A 17,568-nucleotide genomic window follows, 5' to 3' on the forward strand; every position below is an offset into this window, starting at 1 on the left:
ATATTTATATGCCACCTCTCCCACAGGATCAAGGCGACATACAATATAAGATAAAATACAGTATAAATACAACATATTAAAATGCATTCTATTAGTTCCCTCCCCCCAATATATTTTATATATTTAAAAAATATATATTTAAATTATTTTCAAACCATGGATGCTTGAATCTATGGATAAAACATCTGAGGATATGGAGAGCTGGATGGAGTTTAGACTGAATTGACTCAGCAGACTGAGGAGGAGCCTTGCCTTTCCCTATAGGCCTGGGCAAAAGCAACTTGCTGCAGCCTCACCTTGCTTTTGAGTCGTTCCTCATTAATAACGTTTACTATCAAGTATTTGTTTTTTTTTGTGTGTGTCTCCATGTAATAGAATAGTCAAATTTGGCATTTGCTACCATGTGGTGATGCCCACCAACTCATTTGGCCTTTTAAAGTAGCACAGATGAAATCAGGGATAAGGCCAGGAATGGCAGAGTGGGGCACATGAACTTTCATATTTGGAGAAAATGGTTCCCTGAAAGGCCAGGAATGGCAAGTGGGTCAAATGATGGAGTGGGATTTGTCAGTTCCAGTGCTGTGTCTGTGTGTGTGTGTGTGGAGGGGGGGGGGCTAAATCTGTAGCTCATCTAAAAGTTGTCCTGACTTCCTTCTTCAGCCTAAGCTACATGGCAGGACTTTTGGGAGGATGAAATGGAAGATCAGACAGCTTGAACCTGTACGTGCTTAAGTCCCAAGACTTTATGTGAAAGCCATGGTCATACAGTATTTGTGTTAGTTAGACCGTCAGATGAATAGACACAAGTGACAGAGACTTTTCTGTGGTGTCCCTATCTGTATGGAATGTACTGATCTTTATTCCCCACTTAAGGAAATCCAGAGTTTTACATAGGGGTTGGTTTTTGTCACAGTGGGGCTCTGAGGTTTAAATGCAGGACAAGGTGTAGAAACCCCAAATTGGATCTGGGTGTTGTGTAAACAGCCTGGACCGAATTCAAAGTTTGGGGGATGCATGATGTAAGCACCACATAGCTTGCTCAGAGGGAATTGGTAGTACAGAGCTAATGTACACAAACTCATGTTGTTGGTTTTGTGTGCCTTCAAGTCATTTCCAACTTATGGTGACCCTAAGATGAATCTCTCATAAGGTTTTCTTGGCAAGGCTTGTTCAGAGGAATGTGACTTGGCCAAGGTCCCCCAATGGATTTCGTGGCTGAACAGGGAACTGAACTCTAGTCTCCAGAGTCATAGTCCAACACTCAAACCACTATTCCATACTGGCTCACATAGTCAAGCCCATAGACCAAGAAATAAAAAGGATTCACCCCCCCCAAGCTGTGTATTTGGATTTTTCCCAAGTTGCATACTTGGGTGAGTTTTGTTTCTCTTTATCTTGACATATGTTAGGTGGAGGATCTGAGGGTTAGTGGTTCTGCACAAACAAGGTCTTCAGATCTGCACTTTGTACAACGGTTCGGCTGATGGCCTTTCTTTCTTTCTTTCTTTCTTTCTTTCCAATGAAATCAAATAAAAAATAATTTCCACCTCCTGCAAATTTCCTGATGTTTTCTGCACAGCGTCTCTCTCGTTCTCTCTCTTCCTTATCTTCGCCCAGCTGGCAGAAGTCGCTCCCATCTGCCATGCCGAATGCGCTCTGCTCCGTATTGACACACTGCCAAGGGGACGGCAAAGGCAGAGTTCTGAGGCTGAGTGACAAATCCACCTGATAGAGTCTCTCTCCCCTCCTTCCCACCCCGGTCCCCCTCCTTCTGCCGCCCCCGTGAGGCTGAATGCACAAGGCAGCCACCATATCATCATGGCAATACTTTCTCTGTCCTGGAGAGATAAACCCATCACTCAACAAGCTCCCAAGCAGGTGTTGAGCTAGAATGTAGATTTCTCTTCTCCCCTTCAATGCCACTGTTCCCTTGCTCTTTCCCCAGCTGCTAATCTCTCTCTCTCTCTTTGGTATTGCTCATCTTGTTCTAACATCGCACAACACCCCCAGTGCGCCATCTTTTGAGTCACCAGAATTGGGGAGGGGCTCTAGTCTGCAGCTGTCATAGACAGAGAAGACAGTGTGTCTGTCTGTCTGTGGGATTTGGAGCTCCAGTAGGGGCTCGTTCGGAGCTTTGCAAAAGGACCAGTGCCATTATTTTGTCCATCCAAGTCCAGAGCGCATAGGCCTTAAGTCTTAAAAATCAGGGTTTGAATCCCTGTGCATTCAACCTTGCTTTTGCTGCTCAGTTAAAGGTGCCACTTCTTTTCCCCCCAGGAACTTCCTTAATCTTTATCGCCTGCATGGAAGTCATTTTCAGAAAGGAGATATATATATATATATATCTCCTTTCTGAAAATTGCTTTACCTGTTTACATTTGACCACCACAAATGGGGCTGCACTTTGTTTCTTGTCAAGGGGGTGAAAAGGTGAGATGGGCGCACAAATATATTCTCCAAGCTTTTGAACTCAAGTTAACCTGTGATGTGTACAGACTGAGCGGGTGAATCAAGAGGTTCAGGTGAGCTGAAAAAGAAGTTAACCAATCCCAATAAGACGAGAGGCTTCGTTTCACCTCTTTTTCACTCCTGGAAAGGTGAACTGCAGGAACATTGCTCTTGTTATCTTGGCTGTGCATCGTATACCATTCTCTAGAGGTAATGCAAGGAGCTGGGGATGACCCAGGAGGACGTGGGTCATGATAGAAACACCAACGAGTATCTTGTTCATGTAAGTTAAGATGATCTATGGCCATGAACTATGAAAAATCATTTAACAAATCTGTGGCAAAGGGTGAGGAGGTGTGTGTTCAACCTCAGGACTGAATTTGCTTTCAGAAAAGTACTTGAGGGCCACCTTCTGGTGGCAGCCAGGGTGAAAGGCAAAAGGATGGCCCCCAAAATACTTCAGTTAGGACTGACCTGGGATGTGTAGATCCCCTCCTAGAACTTTCAATGTGCTCAAACATGTTTCTTCTGATCCTGTTTTCCATTTCCTTATAATGTTCCAAGGGAAGAACTTCCCAAGCTGCCTTTAAAATCTGTTTTAGAATTAAATTGAACAATAACCTAAGGCTGTGTAGAACCCTCTCAGGTTCACCCTCCGCCTTAGTTTTCCCCCCCCCCCCGCCCTGTATTGTCGCTTATGAAATCTTTTGCCTTATCATAAATAAAACAAAAAACACAAACCCTATAGATGTGTCACTCAAGCAAGAATAAAAGTTGGCATCCAGGTGAAAATTCATTTGGAACTTGAGGACGGAGAAGTTTCATAATTCCAGCTTTGATGTGTGCTTGCATGTGCCTTCTTCAGTAGCTGATCCTAATTTCTTCCTTGGAAAAGAGAAGAGAGTAAACCAAACTCACAATTTTCCTTGATAAACTAGACAAAACTAGTTGACAACAATATTTCTTTTAATTTAATTTTATTTAGGGCACTCTTTGACTCCCCATTAACCAGGGTTTTCTAGGAGGGGTATTTTACTGAATGATTGATTGAGCAAATGATTTGTTGTCGTGTGCCTTCAAGTTGTTTCTCTTTTATGGTGACCATAAAGTGACTCTATCTTGGAAATATCTCTTCAGAAGGGGTTTGCCATTGCCTTCCTCTGAGGCTGAGAGAATGTAACTTGCATAAGGTTACCCAGTGGGTTTCCATGGCTGAGCAGAGAGTCAAACCCTGGTCCCCCAGTGTTCTAGACCAACACTTAAACCATTATATCACATGACTCAGTACAATAAGTATATTGTTGTTGTGTGCCTTCAAGTTATTTATGACTTACAGGAACCCTAAAGTGAACCTGTCATGGGTTTTCTTAGCAAGATCTGTTTAGAGGGGGCTTGCCTTTGTTTTCCACTGAGGCTGAGAGAATGTGACTTGCTCAAGGTCTCCTGAGTCACTCAAAGCACTATACTACACTGCCTCCCTACAAGAAGTGTGTTGTTGTGTGCCTTCAAGTTGTTTCTGACTTATGGTGTGATTTGTTCAGGGGAGGTTTGCCATTGCCTTCTACATAAACCATCACATACAAAATGGTGAATAGTGATAACACAGCACAGAATAAAGCTATGATAAAAACACCAGAAAGAGGTAAGAACACAGGGCAAAACACCGAACACTAGTTAATCAGCTCATGCACTTACTTAGCCAGCGCTAGGTGATGCAATGATCCAACCATCCCTACCCAGCACCCTCAAGACAATTATGTGTCTTTGACTCCTGAAGCATTCACAGGACCAGTCGAATAGCAACCTACCCCAATCCCAACTGAAGTCATGCCAACCTCGCCATGTAAAAAGCATCAGTGCAGATTGTCCCAAGGAGAAATTTATTTTGGCAAGCTGGCACTGTCCCTGAATCCTTTGAAGAACGGATTGGCAACCGCAAGGAGCGGCTTCTGGAACAGGCAGAAAAGAGCTCTCTCCCATCTGCCTTCCAACAGCATGACTGCCTTTTGTGTTGCACAGACAGCTTTCTCCTCGCATTAGATGTTTGCAGTCCATATTGTGTTGAATAGTGTCACCAACAATCAGCCTTGAAATATGAAGTGCTTGCTGTATTCGCTCTCTCCAGTTTGCTTGAGTTTTTAATTTTCTCTGGATTTTGCTTGAACAATTTCCAGAGAACGCATTTTGTATTTCCCTTTGTAAATGAACACAGCAAAACACCAAAGATTTCCAAAGAAAAGGACTGAGAATTTCTAAGTGCATGTAAATCATGAAATCATTCCAAATCGTTTCTGAAAACTTTCCTTGCAGCTCACGAAAATAGGAATCTAGGGTTGGAGAGTTCCCATGGATAAAGGCTTGGGAAGAGAGAGAAAACACCTTGGTGCTGAATGATTTCCGCTCATGGAATTGATCCAACCAACCCTGCCTTTTGGTTTTAACAAATCCTTTTGAAACCAGATTCTGTTCCATTGACAAGTGCTTTTGAATGCACATCTGACAGACAATTTGAATGGGATCTAATTGATGTCAGTCAGTCTGTTTGCTTTCCCATTCACAATGAACAATGAGCAAATCTAGTGTTTATAAAGCATGCTGCATACACAAAAAATCCTTGCGAATGATGACACATATCAATACATCTTTCTTTCCTTTGCCTTTCTTATCCTGAGATGCTTTAGTGGTGTGGACTGGTGAGGGACTGTTGGAAAACTGAAGAGGTGGAGAAGCTAACACGCTTTTGGGGGACTTAACCAACTTTCACTTGGTGGAGTGGGTGTCCTTTGAATTTGGTGGGGAGTTTGTAAACAGCACTTGGATATCAGCTCTTGGGGGTGTTTATATGGGGATTCCTGCATGGCAGGGGGTGAACTAGGTGGCTCTTGGGTACCTTCCAGCTTTATGAGTCTATGACTGTACAATTTTCACAGTTGGGACTTATTCTGTACAAAATGTGAATGCTTCTTTGGCACAGAAAACAAGGTTTTCTGTACAGGAAGCACAATTTTCTGTGATGAAAACAATATTACTTTCTATCCAGAAGATGCTGTTTTCTGGAGAAAGCAGAGGCAGCAAATAGCCTAAGTCCCAAATTGCAAAGACCTGTCCTTCTAGGATTCTCCTCGTTGGGGTTTCTGAAGAAACATGTTTTTTTATATCATTCCCCCCAATAATTTTAATATTCTTTCCATCCCTTCTGCTGTGACAGTTCCATGTCCTACTGGGCCACCAATAACCGCAGGACACTCTCTGTCTCAGATCTCTTTCCATGGCCACAGAGGGGAAAAAATCACCCCTAACAAATATCACTCCATTTGACAGATATTTTCTCATTGTGATATCTTTGGCGCGTTATAGACCGCCCAGAAGGGGCAGTCTGCCGCCACCTTCATTTGCAGCGCGGAGGAGCCCCAGCATCCAAACCACGAGGCTCCACCACGCTGCAAATAAGAAGCGCCAAAATGGCACTTTTCTTTGCGGTGCAGATATGACGCCGCAAGGCGCCAATGGAGCACTCACAGCGTCATATGCGCTGTGCGACATGTGGACGCAACGCGTCCGCTACGTAAACATGGCAGTCCCCTTGTGGAACGGGTGCTGCCATTTTGTACGAATTGGGTGTGTATTAGGGTTAGGGGCGACCGGAAGTGACACCCCCTTCTAATCCTAATACGGACCCAGTCCGTACTTTATGCCCGTTTGTAACGGGCCTTCGTTTCTGGAAGACATAGGGAGCAATGGCACTATCCAGTTATATCCATTTCATATGATTTCTATCTGCCATGACACCATCCTATGGAACCCTTGTATCTGCAGTTTTAGAATTCTCTCTAGATAGCCACCAAAGATCTCCAGCAGAGCCTTTTAGGATTCTTACCAAACAATGGCTCCATCTGCACTACATAAATAATCCAGTTTGACACCACTGCTTAGCAATTCTGGGAACTGTAGGTTTGTTGTGGCACCAGAGCTCTCTGATAGTGAAGGCTAAATATCTCTCAGAATTCCCAGAATTCCATAGCACTGAGTCATGGCAGTTAAAGTGGTGTCAAACTGGATTATTTCTGCAGTGTGGGTGCAGCCCAGAAAGCCCAAGATTCCATAGGATAGAGCCATGATGGATAATAATGCCACTAATAGACCTGTGTAATGCAAATATGCCCATCATTCAAAGAGAAAGGCTGCTCTTATTGCCAGGTGTCTATGCACTTTCCAGGAAATATTCAGAAACTTTGGGTGATATTCAGCTCTGTGATTAGCTTGGTGGAACACTGGATGTTTTCAGAACCACTGGCTTCACATTGTATTTTCCTGCATTAGCATTCCTTTTTCAACAAGTGTAGTCTGCATAGACCCACTCTCACAAGGTTTCCAACCCTGACTTCAAATCATGTTCCGCCTTCCCTTGCAGCATCCATTCTCAATGAAACAAGAAGCACCCATTCCACCTGCTCTTGGACAATGGTGACGTCTGAGTTCAGCATCGTCTTAGCAGAACTAACCCGTCAATCCCTCTCGGCTCTTTTGAGATGTGCCCTGGTTTCCAGCCCACTGAACAACTTCATCCTGACTCATGTGGAATTCCTGCTCCAGTAAATCCAGGCTGCTTTGCAAGGCAAAACAGTCTCGGGAAAGCAAAACAGTCTCTGATGTCATTTCACGAGAGCATTTTCCCTCTTGCTGGGGAGAGGGCAGGCAGAGGAGATGAATATCTGCTATGCCAAGTGGCAAACTGATTACAAAGGGCTCGGCAGATCAGTGGCTCCTAAAATGGGAACATCAATCCATTGCCTTTCTCTTGTGCCCAGGGAAACCTCTTGCTCCCATGAATGGAAAAAGACAGTGCCTGGTTCTGTGGGGAGCTGGTCCATTGAGAAAGAGGGAGAGGGATGATTTCATTGCTGCAGGTGTGCCGGTGGTGTGCCTTCACATCTGCAGTCCAATCCAATTCCTTCTGGCCCTTTTGCTCCCTGACAGACATTTTGTGTGCCACCTGCTAGTCTAGAACTGACAGCAGAAAGCATGAGAAGAATGAACAATGCCTTCTTTGGGGGATCTAGCTAAACAACATGACATAATACCTGGCTTTATTTATTTGCAGTACTCCATGGATGCACTTTGATTTCTCTTGAAGGTCTTTTGGTCCTTCTGGTGTCCACTAAGGTCAAGGGCTTGGTGTAGAACAAGGTGGAGACTCTCTTGCAATCCGTCAAAACACAATAGATGTTTTGCCATTCTGGGTGATGCATGCTTCTTTAAGTGAAGCTCTTCAGCTCATGAAATCAGATGTAGAACAAGCAAATAATGCTCTCTGAATGCCACAAAATGGATTGCTGGCTCACGTTCTTATAAATCCAGTACAGTACAGCAAAAGTGCAGATGCATGCAGTCCATCAACATTAGAAGAAAAGGAGGGCAGGAAATTTGTCATTGCCTTCTAAGCTCCGACGAACAATGTTGTTTTCCAGGGATGGATAGAAACAGTAGAAGCTTGGGGAAAAGCTGGCAGAGAATCAACCGACTCTGGGCTTTCTTCCCAGCCTGAGACGGAGCAAAGATTTGGATATGTCAACATTCAAGAAAAACTCAGTGTGAAGGAAGGGATTGCTGGGAAGAGAGGCAGACTTTAATACACGTCCCCTAGAACTTGAAAAAGCTTCTATTTTGGACCACAACTCCAACAATCCTTGCTGGCTGGGGATTCTGGGAGTTACAGCAAAAAAGGGGGACACTTTCCTTGCTCTGTGGGCATCTTTTCTGGTTTTGAGGTGTGACATTTCAAATCTGCTCATAGGTGGGTACATAGCCCAGTGCAAACTGGTACTATTTTCATACTCTTATAATGTACCTATTGGTGGTAGAAATCCTATGGGTTATTTCCAGCTAGACTAGATCCACAGAGTTAATTCTTGCATGGTGAGTCAACATATAGGTAAATCCCATTGACTGAATGAGTAGCAATAGGAAGTAGGCTGCATGTGTGCATATATTCAGCTGAATATCAGTCTTGCAACAGGAGCAATCACTGGTGTATTTATGAGTTTACCTCTCTGTGTGCTATTCCTCTCTGATGCTCTTTTTAAATGTAAAGTCTTTTTGCATACCCAGGGACCCTCTTCAGAACATGGTGAGACGGAGAGCCACAAACTTCCCCAGAGATGGCGGGGATGATTAAATGAAATAGATTCGCTCATACATTAGTGGGAGAGAAGAAATGAAGTAGGGAAGCTGGGTTGGTAGCTTATGCAAGACATGCCTCTTTGCCTTCAAGCCTCAATGCAAGATTCATCAAGCGACTTGCCTTGTCGGGGAGAAATAAGGGGAAAATAACTATAGAGACATCCCAGGAAGAAGAGATTATGTGTGCTGGCCTGACAGAAGCTCCATGTTACTTGGAGTTGGGTAGAATGTACAAACAGAAGGCCTTTCTCTGCCTTATATAACATCTTGGAAAGGAGATGCTGGGAGGGAAGGATTATCTCCTGAACTGTTTGAGAGTTGACAGGGAAGCTTTCTCCATCCCTGGGTGGCCTTCTCTGCAATCCTGATGCCACTGATACCATACCCTCCAATAACTAAAACAGCTACAACACCATATTGTGATTGTATCATTGCATAAAACCTTTGTGCAGCATTTTAATCAATGTGCATATGCACTTGTGTGCATTGGTAATTTGTAAGAAAACAGGTAAACAACATAGCGGAGCAATATAGTAGTAGCAAATATGCTTTGTAGTCAGTACATCCCAGTTTCCATTCCCAACATTGCCAGCTCAAGGATCTCATGTGGAAAGAATTTTGCCTGAAACACTGCAGAATTTAATGCAGTTTGACACTACTTTAATGGTCTTGGCTCCAACTTATAGAATCCTGGGATTTGTAGTTTGTTGGATAGAGCCATAAGAGTTAAAGCAGTGTCAAGCTGCATTAATTCTGCAGTGTGGCAGCAACCTACAAAATGCAGGGCATGCAGTCTCAAAGGTGCTGCAAGATCCCTTTGCACGCCTGTTTCCCAGTTCAGGGCCTCAGCCACTCTTTCTTCATAAACTGAGACTTTCGATAATAACAAACATCTAGTGCAGCCTTGATTTTTAAAAAGTGTGGTGTTTCAATCAAAAAAGAGCTGTGTGAACTAAACTCTCCTCTTCAGAGCATCCCTCCATCTGTTGCTGATCCCCAACTCCTAGCATCCTGTATATGCATTACGGACAACTACTGTAACCTTATGTTAGTTGCTCTGCTCTGCGGAGGTGAAGATGGGACTGGTGGTTCTGCTTTTGCCTTTCCAGTTTGACCACTGTGCTTAAGAGATCCACTATTACCTCTAACATTTCCTAACATTCACTACTGGCTGTGGTGGCTAGGGTTGTTGTGCATTTCAGTTCAACAATATCTGGAGGGACACCACAATTCCCACCCCTGCTATAGAGGAACTAACCTATGCTGTTCAAGGCTGTTGGGACTTGGTCTTAACCTTCTGCATTCCTCCAGATGCTATTTTAACCAAAGCTCCCAGTATAGCTCACTGCTGGCTCTGCTGACTGGGGCTACTGGGGTTTGCAGTCCAACATCATGTGGAAGCCTACATGATGCCCACATCCCAGACTAGGTCTTCTTCCAATGAGAAACCAACCATCACAAGATGTCCTCTCCTTGCTGAAGGAAAGGCTGCTCCTTCAGGTGTTGGTAAGCAGTAACCTCACCACTGAAAACCTTGAGTTGAGCCAGTTTAAGCCCAGCCACCTGTCAAGTCTACCTGTCATGTTCTTTCCCTTTTTTTCCTTCTGGACCCATTTGTATTTTCCTCACTGGAATGTGCTCTGCAAAATGTCAGAAAGCATGAAAGGCCCTCAAGTATGCCAAGCCCCCCCCCCCCAAAGGAGTAAAGAGATGAATTCTTAACATTTGGATTTCTAGAGTGTGTGTATATATATAAATCCACTAGCTTCACAGTAGCACACATGTTTTATTCCTTCAGAACTTGACAAGGTGAAGGATGGTGAAACGGCTACACCTGTTGAGTTCAAAACAGCGCTGGTGGTGGGACGCTGGAGCATGAAGCCTTTGTCCCTGAACTTGGAGGAAGAAACTTTCAAATGAGGGCTGCCTTCCTGGGGCAGAGAAGGGGAAAATTGTGAAGGGACCCATAAGCACTTTTCTTCTGAATTTTTCTCAAGTCTGTGGGGTGTATTTTAGTATTCATTTAAGCAATGTATTCCCTCTTAAGGTGTTGATTTTGGAGAAGGAACAGCTAAGGAGATGACAACCGAAAAGGAAAAAAAGAAGACCTGCAAAAACAGCATGCCTGGCGAATGCCTTTTTCCTCCCAGAAAGCAGATGCATATTCCCTTAAGTAGCTAGCAGATACAGTATTCTGACAGTAAGAAATGATTCAGAGAGAGAGAGAGAATGAAAATAAATCCTTCCTCAAAAAGAGGGATGGAAGGGAGGAGAGAGAGAAAGAGAGTAACCTAAGGGTACAGCAAATCCAAAACAGCAGCAACATATAACATTTGAATTCTCTTATCTCAACTTCTGCGGCTGCTGCTATTGCTTAGCCTAAGGGGATCAAGGAACAGGGATCTGTGTCTTGGAGTGTGTGTAGTGTACATATACGTTTGAAAAAAAATCCTAATTACCACGGGGGGGGGGGGGGACATTCTTCAGATCTCCAAATAAAAGAATGAACGTTTTCAGCCCAGCTTTCTGTTTTGCTTGTGCTGGCTATAACTTTTTTAGGGGGGAGGGGGGCAGTTTGGCTAGCTTCTTTCAAAATTGGCATCAAAATTGTTAGCCGTCATTACTAAATCCACCTTCAAAAGCAAATGTGCTGCGGAACTTGACTAAGGCTGCATGCCCACTTCTGAAATAATCTGGTTTGACACCACTTTAACTGCCTCTGTGGCTCAGTGCCACAGAATTCTGGGAACTGTAGCTTGCTGCGGCACCAGAGCTCTGCTCTGGTTTCCCCAAAGTATCCAAGTAGACTCTTTTGGCAGATCCTGGGGTGACATGGTTGCACTTTTTAAATCTCTTAAGAGATTTCCCATGCCTTATGAGGAACGACTTAGGCAGCTAGGTATGTTTAGCCTGGAGAAGAAATGGTTAAGAGTTAAGCCATAGAAGAAACTCACTAGGTGACCTTGGGCAAGTCACACTCTCTCAGACTTAGAGGAAAGCAAAGACAACACACCTCTGAACAAATCTTGCAAAATAATAATAATGATAGATTCGCCTTAGGGTCACCATTAGAAATTATTTGAAGGCACGCAACGCAACGCAACAAACAAACAAACAAACAAACAACAGTAGTAGCAGCAGCACACTTTGCTAAGTGTGTATATGCGAAAAAAATATTTGTGCAGAAAAATTTGTTGCTCCCACAGTGGGGAGAAAAATTTGGCAACAGTTCATCCTTGAATGGCTTGTATGCGAGAAATGTGGAAAAATGACTTTTGGGTTACAGATCCCTAAATCTGCAGCTAGCATAGCCATGGTATGCTAGCATTTGTAGTCCAAAATGTTACTTTTCTAAACTCTGCCTGAGAGGTATCAGGCAAGGCTATCTCATCTTGGAGATGAACCGCCTAGCTATTGTTTGGTTTTTTTGTGTGTGTGTATTGTCAAATGTCTTCAGTGTGGGCTTTGTGGGTGGTTAATGGGATTGAAAATGTGAGCATGTTTTCTGCTGCTCTCATGCTGATTAAGACTGATGCACCTCCAATTTTTGCTGCCTTATCGTAATGCTGCTACTTTGATAGACAGTTAATTTAATTAGCTTAAATTGTAACATTTTGAAATGGAAGTGTCTTTCTTTCTTTCTTTCTTTTTCTTTTTTGGCTCTCAATGGCTTAGTGATTTCAGCTAGAGAAAGATATTGCTAAGTTAGATCAGGGTGGGCAAAGTGAGGCGCTCCAGGTTTTGTTGGACTGTAAATCCCTGGAGTCCCAAAACCAGCATAGGCAATGGCGAGGAATATTGGAAGGGACAATTCCACAACATTAGTGTGTGTGTGTGTGTGTGTGTGTGTGTGTGTGTGTGTGTGTGTGAAATCTGCCCACTCTTAGATTAGAGCCAGGCTTAGTTACATATTGAGTAGACCCACTTGAACCAATGGTGATCATGCTCTCCTTTTCCTGATTGGGCTTACTCAGTGCATGGCTTAAGCTTCAACCTAAATCAATGGTTAGCTCTACTTGTATATTTACAATTGATTTGCTCCCCTTATGAGTGCACTCATAGTCCACTGTCTCCCAAATGAGATCACAAGGGGCTTGGAAACCCCTAAGAGGTGATGAAACATGGAGAATGGGTTGTGACCACCTGGGAAGATCTTTGAGAAGTTCCAGTAATAAGTACATCATTATTAATAATAGCTACAGACTGGAGCAATGGCAGTTCAAGTGAAAAGGAAACTGCAACAGTTGTGTAGTGGAGATTCACAGAGCTGGAAGGTACCTTATGGTTCATCTAGGCTAAACCTTGCCATTGCAGGAATCTATGGCTACATCATTCCTGAGAGGTGGCTATCCAACCTCTGTTTGGTGAATGTGAGAGATAGTACTGAATCCTCACAAGCAAAATAATCAGTACTCATAGGCAGAAGGTGAGTAATGACCAGTCCCACAGTACCACCTTCTCCTGCGAGTCTAGCAGAGGAATAAATCGCCCTTAGTAAAAAATATATCAAATTGATTTACTTCAGAACATTTCGTGGTGAGACGCTCTGTAATGTGTGCTCTTCAAACATGGGTAGAGAAAACTGCAGACTATAAAATGGAGGATGACTACCTGCAGACTAACTGATGTGGGAAGTGAGGGGGGGGGGGACTAAGAGCAACAAACAAGTGAATACATACTAAATGCTGAGAAAGAAATGCAAACTTGCAACAAGTGAGTATAGGCGTGCAAAGGTTTCTACTTCTAACATGTCAAATGGCGAATCTACACCTTTCAAGGAAATCCTTTCTACTGTCAAACAGTGGTACAGCAGTTACCACCAAGAAGTTCTTCCTAATCTTTAATTGGGACATCTTTTATAAGCTGAATTTATTGGTTTCAGCCCTATTCTGTGAATAAGCAAGCATGCATGCACAGAATTACTGTGTCTTAAATGCTGTTGGGATCTCAGGAGCATTTCATGCCATGTGGACAGGCATACACTCAGACCACCCAACATGTCAACATCAGTAACCTTTGCTCTGCATCCAGCAAAGTTCAAAGGCAAGAGAGCCTTTCTCTCCTTGAGTGATCTTAGAGGACTGACTGCCATTGATCAACACTACAATTTCAAGCATCAAGAAATGTGAATGGATCGATAGTCTAATGAAGGCCATACAGATCATAGCGCTCCCCGCAACGGCGAGGGGAACCAGCGAGCCAGAGATTAACTCGAGTGCTTAGAACTTCACTTTATGAATAATTGAATCAATGAGCTACTCCAGAGCACCAAATGTAACTAGAGAGCTATGGAGAAAGAGGAGGCGAGGGAGAGAAGAAAAGGAAAGGCGCCTTTCAAGCTAAAAGAGAGGATGTGCGGAGCCTTTTATATAGCAGAATGCCATGCAGCCGCGTCTGATCTCTGGGATGTGACTCTGTCAACTCAGTGGAAGTGTTGTCCCCTGAAATCCATTGTTTTAGCTGTATCCCCTTTTAACTTCCATCTCAGAACTGTTGAACGGTGCAGCTCCTGCTGACCAGAGTTGCGAGAGAAGTTCTCTTCTGAATCATAATGAAATCTGCCATATAAATAAATAAAAAAGCAAGTAAAGCTGCTGTCTAGAAAGGTGGTGGGGGAAATATCCTTTCCTCTCTGTCCATGGTGTTCTGCTCATTGAGGAGATCTAAAGGGGAACACAAGGTACATCTGTCCCAAGGGGCTCTTGAAACCTCTCCAGCCACAGCTTCAAGGACTAAGTTCCAAGACCTTTCTTGAAAGAAATGTCTTTGGCTCCTCTCTGATGTTCAAGAAAGTCAAGGAGGAGGGTAGATATTTGAAGTGTTGCCTGGGTGAGATGATTTTATATGCAAAAGCGATAGAGGAGCTGAAATTCAGGGAGAGGTGAGACAAGGTGAAGGGCAAGGATGGAATATGAGATGGAAGGTGAGGAGAGAGCATATGAGAAAGACCCATCAAAGAAGCAAGAGGTCACAAAAGTCTGGCCAGGGTGGGTAACATCATGGAATAATGGCAGGGAACTGTGGGAAACTTGTTTCTTTGGATTACAACCCTTAGCTGGTCCTTCTTGCTGGGGGATTTGGGGAGCTTCTTGGATCCAAAGGAACACTCAAAGTGGAGCTCAAAATAATTCAGGGGGGGGGGGGCTGAGCAAATGCTTATAACTGAAATTGATTTGTGGAAAATGTCTGTTTTCAAATACGGTACCCCAACCCAATTTTCTCCCTATTCTAAAGGTAAAATTAAGCCCGGGAAAGAGAATGTTGGGAAGTGGTTTGAGCCAAAGTATATCAGTACATGATTTATCTTAATGGTGGAAAATATTCTAACCTCTGGAGATACCTTGAACATTGACTGACCGCTTTCTGAATGTTGTTGAATGATAACTCAGATTGAACAGCATAACCGGTGCAGCTATTGTTGAAGAGTGATGTGAGCTGCACAATGACAGCAGATGCTATCATTGTGTATTGAGGACTGTACTAATACTCATGCACTACTAGTAGCCCTAACTTCTATTGTCCTGCCTACAGTAGAGTCATTGGGTCAATTGGATTTACCTATGTGTTGACTCACCATTCAACGGTTGCTTCAATGGATCTATTGGAGTTGGTCTTAAGTTACCAATAGGATTCCAGACTTACATGTCCCTCTGGTCACCTCTATCCCACTTTCCACTTGGTAGGTCCATCATTATCTTGTGCCCCTGCTCCAATACAGAGGACTTTATCATTCCCCTCACTGTGCACCATTCAATGCATTCCTCTTCCCAGCCCTATTGTTCCATCCATAACCTGCTTAGGCAACCTCCCTTGTAGACACACACACACACACACATGCATCCCACCAAACAAATAGGGGATTTATTTCTGGTTAAATTGGAATAGTCTTTGTCTTGCATCCTGAGAAGGAGGAGATTTCTCTGAAAAAAAATCTTATGCAAATATTTTTGAGCTTTTGCAGTTGTTCAGTAAAGTCGATCATTTCGCTCAGGAGGTATCCGTGCAATTTTCCACACCACCAGCTTAAAGATTGTGTCTTGGTAAACCAACACACCCCTTTTGGGTTTATGTTTATCTTGCAAATGAAGGAACCCACCTCAGACAGTGTCATTTTCTCGACAACAAAGCTATTAGCAACTTATTTAAATCATAGGAAGCCAGAACCGATGAGATTTCTTTTAATACCTTTTCTTTCTTTCTTTCTTTCTTTCTTTCTTTCTTTCCTCCTCTTTTCTTGCAGTTCTTTCCTCCCTCCCTTTCTCCATCGGTGTCTCAGCTCATGTGGCGACAGCCTTGCCGGTGAGTGTCTTTCCACACCATTACATTTCCCAATGAAATATGTGAGAATTACCTCCAGTGGTAGCAGGAAGCCATCAGAACATAAAACATGCAGAAAATGAATTATTAACTTTCCCATTCAACCCAGTAACGGTTGTTATGTTTTGTATTATAACACATTAAGGTGGGGAAAGGGAGAGACGTTGTGTTTGTATGTGTACGTGTGGAAATTCTCAGGATGTCATCTTGGCAGCATTGTGCATAAACAACAATGGCTCTGGATTATAAAACGGAACAGTTGCAGGAGAAAGAGATAAACCTGGGGTTTATCTGCTGACTGTAAATGGAGTCTGACTATAAATGGGGGGGAGGGGGAGGTGAAGCATGTGTAAATGCAATAGAACAAGATAAAAGCTTGAATCCCATTGGTTAGCTGCAACTGGAGAAGAGCCATTAAATCAATGGCTGAATTGTGAGTCAACTTGGAGGTAGATTCCATCAATTCAACAAGTCTGCTCTAATTGGGACTTAACAATCGGAGCCAAGCCATAAATTCTCATAAATGCGTTCATTTCCCAGCGCTTGGAAGAGTTTCTTTTTTGGACAACAAGTTTCACAATCCATGCCAGTTGGGGGATTCTGAGAGTGTCATCCAAAAACTTTTCCAAGCGCTGTCACATTCTAGCTATCTCTCCCTAAGTTGATTTCTCAGGTCTTTCCTCTTGAAGGGCTCGCTTCTTCTATCTTTTCTTTTCCTAGGCTTGGGTGGGTAAAGTATGGCCACAGGCAGCTTCTCAAGACCACAGCTTTCTCCTGGACTGATTCCTTCTTTAGGCAAACTTTTATCCTTTTGTATTTATGCCAGGCTGTTCTGGTGTTGTTAGCACAGACTCCCAGGAGTATGGGAAGGGAGGAAAGGGCTGGAAGGTGACATCATTTTGATTTCAACATATACAAGTGGCAATTTGGTTGGCGTCTAACGCGTGCTTAGGTTTATATGTGTGCATAGAAATGAGTGGACAGTTTTGTCCAATGTGAGTCGCATTCGGTTCTGGGGTTGCAGATGTTGAGTTGTGCATGTGTTGTCCTCACACAGAGACTGCACATGATTGCACATTGTGTAATAATATCAATAGCGTAGCATTTGCATTTCTATACTTCTTATCAGTGAACTCAGCACTTTCTAAGTTGTTTACAATTCGTAACAACAAGCTGGAGACTCATTTTACTGACCTACGAAAGGATGGAAGGCTGTGGTCAACCTTGGAGCCATGAGTTCAAACTCACATCCTTGTGGTTGCAGCACTGGCATTTAACCACTGCACCATCAGGGCTCCTTACTATGCATGGATTCATATGCACATGTGGGTCTAATCTACACTTAAGAAATAATACAGTTCAACGCTAAATAAACTGCCATGAGTCCATGCTATAGAACTCTGGGATTGGTAGTTTTGTGGAGAGCTTTAGCCTTCTCTGTCAGAGAGCTTTGGTGCCATGACAAACTACAAATCCCTGGATTCCATAGCATGGAGCCATGGTGGTTAAAGCAGGGCCACACTTTTCTCAGCCTTGTTCTGTCACATCTGTCTGGCCTCCCTACAAATAGACCAAATGGAAGGCAATTAGAATACTGAGTCACATATAGGTAAGCAGACGAGG

This window comes from Sceloporus undulatus, chromosome 6 (assembly GCF_019175285.1).
Source record: "Sceloporus undulatus isolate JIND9_A2432 ecotype Alabama chromosome 6, SceUnd_v1.1, whole genome shotgun sequence".
Classification (NCBI taxonomy): domain Eukaryota; kingdom Metazoa; phylum Chordata; class Lepidosauria; order Squamata; family Phrynosomatidae; genus Sceloporus; species Sceloporus undulatus.